The sequence below is a fragment of the Gavia stellata genome, chromosome 31, assembly GCF_030936135.1.
Source record: "Gavia stellata isolate bGavSte3 chromosome 31, bGavSte3.hap2, whole genome shotgun sequence".
Taxonomy (NCBI): Eukaryota; Metazoa; Chordata; class Aves; order Gaviiformes; family Gaviidae; genus Gavia; species Gavia stellata.
Window position 1 is genome coordinate 551,531 of NC_082624.1, and position 9,020 is coordinate 560,550.

Consider the following 9,020-nt stretch of genomic DNA (forward strand, 5'->3'; position numbering starts at 1 on the left):
TAGCAGTGTGTGTGTGTGCATGTGGGTGTGTGTGTGCACAGCTGCGAGCAGTATGTGTGTGTGTGCATGGGGGTGTGTGTGTGCACACACACGGGTGTGAGCAGTGTGTGTGTGCACAGGTGTGAGCAGTGTGTGTGCACAGGTGTGTACAGTGTGTGTGTGCACACATGGGTGTGAGCAGTGTGTGTGTGCACAGGTGTGTACCATGTGTGTGTGTGCGCGCACACGCACGGATGTGAGCAGTGTGTGTGTGTGCATGTGGGTGTGTGTGTGCACAGGTGTGTACAGTGTGTGTGTGTGCACAGGAGTGTGCAGTGTGTGTGTGCACACGGGTGTGAGCAGTGTGTGTGTGTGCATGGGGGGGTGTGTGCCCACGGGTGTGAGCAGTGTGCAGTGTGTGTGTGCACAGGTGTGTACAGTGTGTGTGTGCACACACAGGTGTGAGCAGTGTGTGCGTGCACGGGCGTGAGCTCTGCGTGTGCATACAGGTGCGCACAACGTGTACATGGGGGTGTGTGCACGCACAGGCGTGTGCCTGAGTGTGTGTGTGTGCACACGTGTGCGTTCATAGGCGTGTTTGTGGGTGTGGGTGTGTGCACACGTGAGCAGTGGGGAGGTGCATGAGCGTGTGCGTGCACGAGTGTGTGCGTGCACACGTGTGTGTGCTCGGCGTGCAGGGGGTGTGCACACGTGGGAGCAGGCGGAGTGCGTGTGTGTGTGCTGTGTCTGTGTGTGTGTGCGCACACGTCAGCAGTGTGCGTGTGCAATGTACACAGGGGTGTGCGCGCTGCATGCGTGGGGGTGTATGCGTGTGCACACGCGTGAGCAGGGCGTGTGCGCCTGGAGCGTGTCATGGGCTGCGCGCACACGTCAGCAGTGTGCGTGTGCAATGTGCACGTGGGTGTGCGCGCTGCATGCGTGGGGGTGTATGTGTGCGCACACGCGTGAGCAGGGCGTGTGCGTGTGCGCCTGGAGCGTGTCATGGGCTGTGCACGCACACGTCAGGGGGGGTGCGTGTGTGCGCTGGGTGCAGGTGTGCGACACATGTGTGTCTGGCGTGTGTCGGGATGGGGGGCGGCACACGCGTGAGCAGGCAGCGTGCGGTCGCACGGGGGTGCGTGGGGGTGTGCTCTGGGTGCGTGTACACATGCGTGTACCTTGGCCATGCGTGTGCGTGCAGGCGTGAGCGGAGGGCGGTGGCTCTGTGTGAGCGCGGTGTGCGCGGGGGGTGTGCGTGTGTGTGTGTGTGCGCCGCACACCCTGGGACACACACACACACACACACACACACGTAGAGCCGCACACCCTGGGACACACACACACACACACACACACGTACAGCCGCACACCCTGGGACACACACACACACACACACACACGTACAGCCGCACACCCTGGGACACACACACACACACACACACACACGTAGAGCCGCACACCCTGGGACACACACACACACACACACACACGTACAGCCGCACACCCTGGGACACACACACACACACACACACGTACAACCGCACACCCTGGGACACACACACACACACACACACACGTACAGGCGCACACCCTGGGACACACACACACACACACACACACACACACACACACACGTACAGCCGCACACCCTGGGGGACACACACACACACACACACACACACACACACGTACAGCCGCACACCCTGGGACACACACACACACACACACACACACACACGTACAGTTGCACACCCTGGGACACACACACACACAGACACACACACACACACACGCACACGTACAGGCGCACACCCTGGGACACACACACACACACACACACACGTACAACCGCACACCCTGGGACACACACACACACACACACACGTACAACCGCACACCCTGGGACACACACACACACACACACACACATGTACAGGCGCACACCCTGGGACACACACACACACACACACACACACACACACACGTACAGCCGCACACCCTGGGGGACACACACACACACACACACACACACACACGTACAGCCGCACACCCTGGGACACACACACACACACACACACACACACACACGTACAGCCGCACACCCTGGGGGACACACACACACACACACACACACACACACACGTACAGCCGCACACCCTGGGACACACACACACACACACACACACACACACACGTACAGTTGCACACCCTGGGACACACACACACACACACACGTACAGTTGCACACCCTGGGACACACACACACACACACACACACGTACAGTTGCACACCCTGGGACACACACACACACACACGTACAGCCGCACACCCTGGGACACACACACACACACACACACACACGTACAGTTGCACACCCTGGGGGACACACACACACACACACGTACAGCCGCACACCCTGGGACACACACACACACACACACACACGTACAGGCGCACACCCTGGGGGACACACACACACACACACGTACAGCCGCACACCCTGGGACACACACACACACACACACACACACACGTACAACCGCACACCCTGGGACACACACACACACACACACACACACACGTACAACCGCACACCCTGGGACACACACACACACACACATGTACAGGCGCACACCCTGGGACACACACACACACACACACACGTACAACCGCACACCCTGGGACACACACACACACACACACACGGGTACAGCCACACACCCTGGGACACACACACACACACGCACACACACGTACAACCGCACACCCTGGGACACACACACACACACACACGTACAGTTGCACACCCTGGGACACACACACACACACACACACACACGGGTACAGCCACACACCCTGGGACACACACACACACACACACACACACGTACAACCGCACACCCTGGGACACACACACACACACACACACACACGGGTACAGCCACACACCCTGGGACACACACACACACACACACACACACGCATAGAGCCGCACACCCTGGGGACACACACACACACACACACACACACACACAGCCGCACACCCTGGGACACACACAGACACACACACACACACACACACACACGTACACCCGCACACCCTGGGACGGACACACACACACACACACACACACACGTAGAGCCGCACACCCTGGGACACACACACACACACACACACACACGTACAGTTGCACACCCTGGGACACACACACACACACACACACACACACACGTACAGTCGCACACCCTGGGACACACACACACACAGACACAGACACACACACACACACACACGTACAGGCGCACACCCTGGGACGGACACACACACACACACACACGTAGAGCCGCACACCCTGGGACACACACACACACACACACACACACACACACGGGTACAGCCGCACACCCTGGGACACACACACACACACACGTACAGGCGCACACCCTGGGACGGACACACACACACACACACACACACGTACAGCCGCACACCCTGGGACACACACACACACACACACACACGTACAGGCGCACATCCTGGGACGGACACACACACACACACACACACGTACAGGCGCACACCCTGGGACACGTGCACACACACACACACACACATATGTACAGCCGCACACAGACACACCCCCACAAGTGCACAACTCCACGTACTACCCCCCCCACCCGCACCACATACACAACCACACACACATGCACAAGCACATGCGTGTGCCCAGCCACCCCCCCACGTGCACACACGTCTATACATGCACAACCACACAGCTGTACGCACACGCACAGCTGCAATGAACGTGCACAACCGCACACCCGCACGCGTGTGCGCACACCTGCGCACACCTGCACACGTGTGCACACCCACACACTACACAACCGCACCCACGTGCACACCTACACACATGTGCGCACCCACACACTACACAACTGCTCCCAACTGCACCCACGTGCACACCTACACACGTGTGCGCACCCACACACTACACAACCGCACCCACGTGCACACCTACATACGTGTGCACATCCACACACTACACAACTGCACACACATGCACACCTGCACACACATGCACACCCACACACTACACAACCGCACCCAACTGCACACCCGTGCACACCTACACACGTGTGCACACCCACATACTACACAACCGCACCCACGTGCGCACCTACACACGTGTGCGCACCCACACACTACACAACCGCACCCAACTGCACACACGTGCACACCTACACATGTGTGTGCACCCACACACTACACAACCGCACCCGCCTGCACACACGTGCACACCTACACACATGTGCACACCCACACACTTGCACAACCGCACCCATGTGCACACCTACACACGTGTGCACACCCACACACTACACAACCGCGCACACGTGCACACCTACATACGTGTGTGCACCCACACACTACACAACCGCACCCACGTGCACACCCATGCACACCTACACATGTGTGCACACCCACACACTACACAACCGCACCCACGTGCACACCTACACATGTGTGCACACCCACACTACACAACCGCACCCACGTGCACACCTACACACGTGTGCACACCCACACTACACAACCGCACCCACGTGCACACCTACACACGTGTGCACACCTACACACTTGCACAACCGCACCCACGTGCACACCTACACACGCGTGCACTCCCACACACTACACAACTGCACCCAACTGCACACACGTGCGCACACCTACACACGTGTGCACACCCACACACTACACAACCGCGCACACGTGCACACCTACATACGTGTGTGCACCCACACACTACACAACCGCACCCACGTGCACACCCATGCACACCTACACATGTGTGCACAGCCACACACTACACAACCGCACCCACATGCACACACGTGCACACCTACACACGTGTGCACACCCACACACTACACAACCGCACCCACATGCACACACGTGCACACCTACACACGTGTGCACACCCACACACTACACAACCGCACCCACATGCACACACGTGCACACCTACACACGTGTGCACACCCACACACTACACAACCGCACCCATGTGCACACCTACACACGTGTGTGCACCCACACACTACACAACCGCACCCAACTGCACACCTACACATGTGTGCACAGCCACACACTACACAACCGCACCCACGTGCACACACGTGCACACCTACACACGTGTGCACACCCACACACTACACAACCGCACCCATGTGCACACCTGCACATGTGTGTGCACCCACACACTACACAACCGCACCCAACTGCACACTCATGCACACCTACACACGTGTGCGCACCCACACACTACACAACTGCACCCACATGCACACCTACACATGTGTGTGCACCCACACACTACACAACCGTACCCACATGCACACCTACACACGTGTGCACACCCACACACTACACAACCGCACCCACGTGCACACACGTGCACACCTACACACGTGTGCACACCCACACACTACACAACCGCACCCATGTGCACATCTACACACGTGTGTGCACCCACACACTACACAACCGCACCCAACTGCACACCTACACATGTGTGCACAGCCACACACTACACAACCGCACCCGCCTGCACACACGTGCACCGACCTACACGCTTGCACAACTGCACCCACGTGCGCACCTACACACGTGTGCGCACCCACACACTACACAACTGCACCCACATGCACACCCATGCACACCTACACACGTGTGCACACCCACACACTTGCACAGCTGCACACACATGCACACCTACGCACATGTGCGCACCCACACACTACACAACTGCTCCCAACTGCACACACATGCACACCTACACATGTGTGCACACCTACACACTTGCACAACCGCACCCACGTGCGCACCTACACACACGTACACACCCACACACTACACAACTGCTCCCAACTGCACACCTACACATGTGTGCACACCCAGACACTACACAACCGCACCCACGTGCACACCCGTGCACACCTGCACCCACCCACCCATGTGCACCCACACGTGGGCACCTGTGGGCTCCTCCAGACGGGGACAGGGACGGGGACAGGGACAGGGACAGGTGACCCCCTGGGGTGCACGTGGGGCCGGGGTGTGCGGGGGGACACGGACGTGGGGCAGGTGCCCTGGCTGACCCCTGTGTCCCCAGACCACCAGAAGCTGGAGCGGGAGGCGCGCATCTGCCGGCTGCTGAAGCACTCCAACATCGGTGAGTGGCACCCGGCCCTGGACACGCCAGTGCCACCCTGGGGACACGCTGGGGGCCACCATGGCGGGGTGCGGGGGTGCCAGCTGGAGCCCCGCTGGGTGCCACCCTGGGGTATGCTGGGTGCCCACCTGGGGAATTGTGGGGTGTCACCCCCCGGGGTCCTGCTGGGTGCCACCATGGGGACATGCTGGGTGCCACCCTGGGGACACGCTGGGGGCCACCATGGGGGTGTGCCACCCCGGGAACATGTGGGGTCCTGCTGGGTGCCATCCCAGGGTGTGCTGGGTGCTCCCCCTGGGGTCCTGCTGGGTGCCAGCCCTGCGACACACCAGGTGCCACCACGGGGGTGTGCAGGGTGCCACCCTGGGGTGCTGCTGGGTGCCCCCTGGGACATGCAGGGTACCACCCTGTGGTCCTGCTGGGTGCCCCCTGGGACATGCTGGGTGCCACCCTGTGGTCCTGCTGGGTGTCCCCCCTGGGGACACGCTGGGGGCCACCCTGTGGTCCTGCTGGGTGCCCCCCCTGGGAACACGCTGGGTGCCACCCTGTGGTCCTGCTGGGTGCCCCCCCTGGGGACATGCTGGGGGCCACCCTGTGGTCCTGCTGGGTGTCCCCCCTGGGGACATGCTGGGTGCCACCCTGGGGTGCTGCTGGGTGCCCCCTGGGACATGCTGGGTGCTTGGGTGTCCCCCCTGGGGGACACGCTGGGTGCCACCCTTGGGGTGCTGCTGGGTGCCCCCTGGGACATGCTGGGTGCCACCCTGGGGTCCTGCTGGGTGCCCCCCCTGGGACATGCTGGGTGCCAACCCTGGGGTGCTGCTGTGTCCCCCCCTGGGGACACGCTGGGGGCCACCCTGGGGTGCTGCTGGGTGCCCCCTGGGACATGCTGGGTGCCACCCTGGGGTCCTGCTGGGTGCCAGCCCTGCAACACGCCAGGTGCCACCACGGGGGTGTGCTGACTGCCACCCGGGGACATGCAGGGTGCCACCCTGGGGTCCTGCTGGGTGTCCCCCCTGGGGACATGCTGGGTGCCACCCTGGGGTGCTGCTGGGTGTCCCCTGGGACATGCTGGGTGCCACCCTGTGGTCCTGCTGGGTGTCCCCCCTGGGGACACGCTGGGTGCCACCCTGGGGTGCTGCTGGGTGTCCCCTGGGACATGCTGGGTGCCACCCTGTGGTCCTGCTGGGTGTCCCCCCTGGGGACACGCTGGGGGCCACCCTGGGGTCCTGCTGGGTGCCACCCCTGGGGACACGCTGGGTGCCACCCTGTGGTCCTGCTGGGTGCCCCCCCTGGGGACATGCTGGGGGGCCACCCTGTGGTCCTGCTGGGTGTCCCCCCTGGGGACATGCTGGGTGCCACCCTGGGGTGCTGCTGGGTGTCCCCTGGGACATGCTGGGTGCCACCCTGGGGTGCTGCTGGGTGTCCCCTCCTGGGGACACTCTGGGGTGCCAACCCTGGGGTGCTGCTGGGTGCCCCCTGGGACATGCACGGTGCCACCCTGGGGTGCTGCTGGGTGTCCCCCCCTGGGGACACGCTGGGTGCCACCCTGGGGTGCTGCTGGGTGCCCCCTGGGACATGCTGGGTGCCACCCTGGGGTGCTGCTGGGTGCCCCCCTGGGACATGCACGGTGCCACCCTGGGGTCCTGCTGGGTGTCCCCCCTGGGGACACGCTGGGTGCCACCCTGGTGGCATGTGGGGTTGCACCGTGGGGTCCTGCTGGGTGTCCCCCCTGGGGACACGCTGGGTGCAGGCATGAGGGCTGCGTGTGACACAGACACGCGTGTGCCACACGTGGGCTCCCAGGGCCGAGGCTGAGCCTGTCCCTGTCCCTGTCCCTGTCCCTGTCCTGTCCCTGTCCTGTCCCCGCAGTGCGGCTCCACGACAGCATCTCGGAGGAGGGTTTCCAATTACCTCGTCTTCGACCTGTGAGTGCGGTTTGGGGGGGTCACGGGGGGGGGGGGGGGTGGGTCCTGGGGGGGGGGTGGGGGGTGCCCAGACCCCGGGCTCCCGGGGTGACGTGGTGGCCCGACTGTGTTGCAGGGTGACCGGTGGCGAGCTCTTCGAGGACATCGTGGCGCGGGAGTACTACAGCGAAGCCGATGCCAGGTGAGCCCCCCGCGCCCCCCCAGACCCCCCCCAAACCCCCCCTGGATACCCCCAGCCCCCCCAGTGCCCCCCCCCCCCCCGGGGGGGCTGCAGGGGATGGGGCAGCTCCAGCCAGGCAGGTGGGGGGGGGGGGGGGGCACCCAGTGGGTGGGGGGGGTGCCCCCCCATTACCGTAACCCCCCCACCGGCTCCATCCTGCTGCCGGGTGTTCAGTGGGGGCCCCCCCCCACATCCCACCCCATGCTCCCCCCCCTGTCGCTGAGGCCTGGTGCTGTCATGACATGTGCTGGGGGGGGGGGGCTGGCAGCGGGTGGGGGGCCCCCAGGGCCCCCCCCCGTGCCAGTGCCGAGCCCCCAGCGCCCTGTGTGCCCGCCGTGTGCCCGTCCCCGTGGTCTCTGGGCTTTCACAACATTGTTTCTCCCCCCTCTCTCGTTCCCCCCCATCTCCGCCCCCCCCCCCCCCAATCCCCGTCCCCCCACCCCATGGCCCCCCACCCCCCCCCTCTCCGTCCGTGTGTCCCCCCCACCCCGTTCCCCCCATCCCTCCCCGTCTCCCATCACGCGTCGCTCGGGCTCTGTGCGTGTCCGTGTGTCCGTCCGTGTGTCTCTGCTGCCCCTCTGCTCGCTGCCCCCCCACCCCCCGGCACCCCTTTCCCTGTGTTTTGCCTCCTGCCCCCCCCCCCCCCAACCTTCATGCCCCCC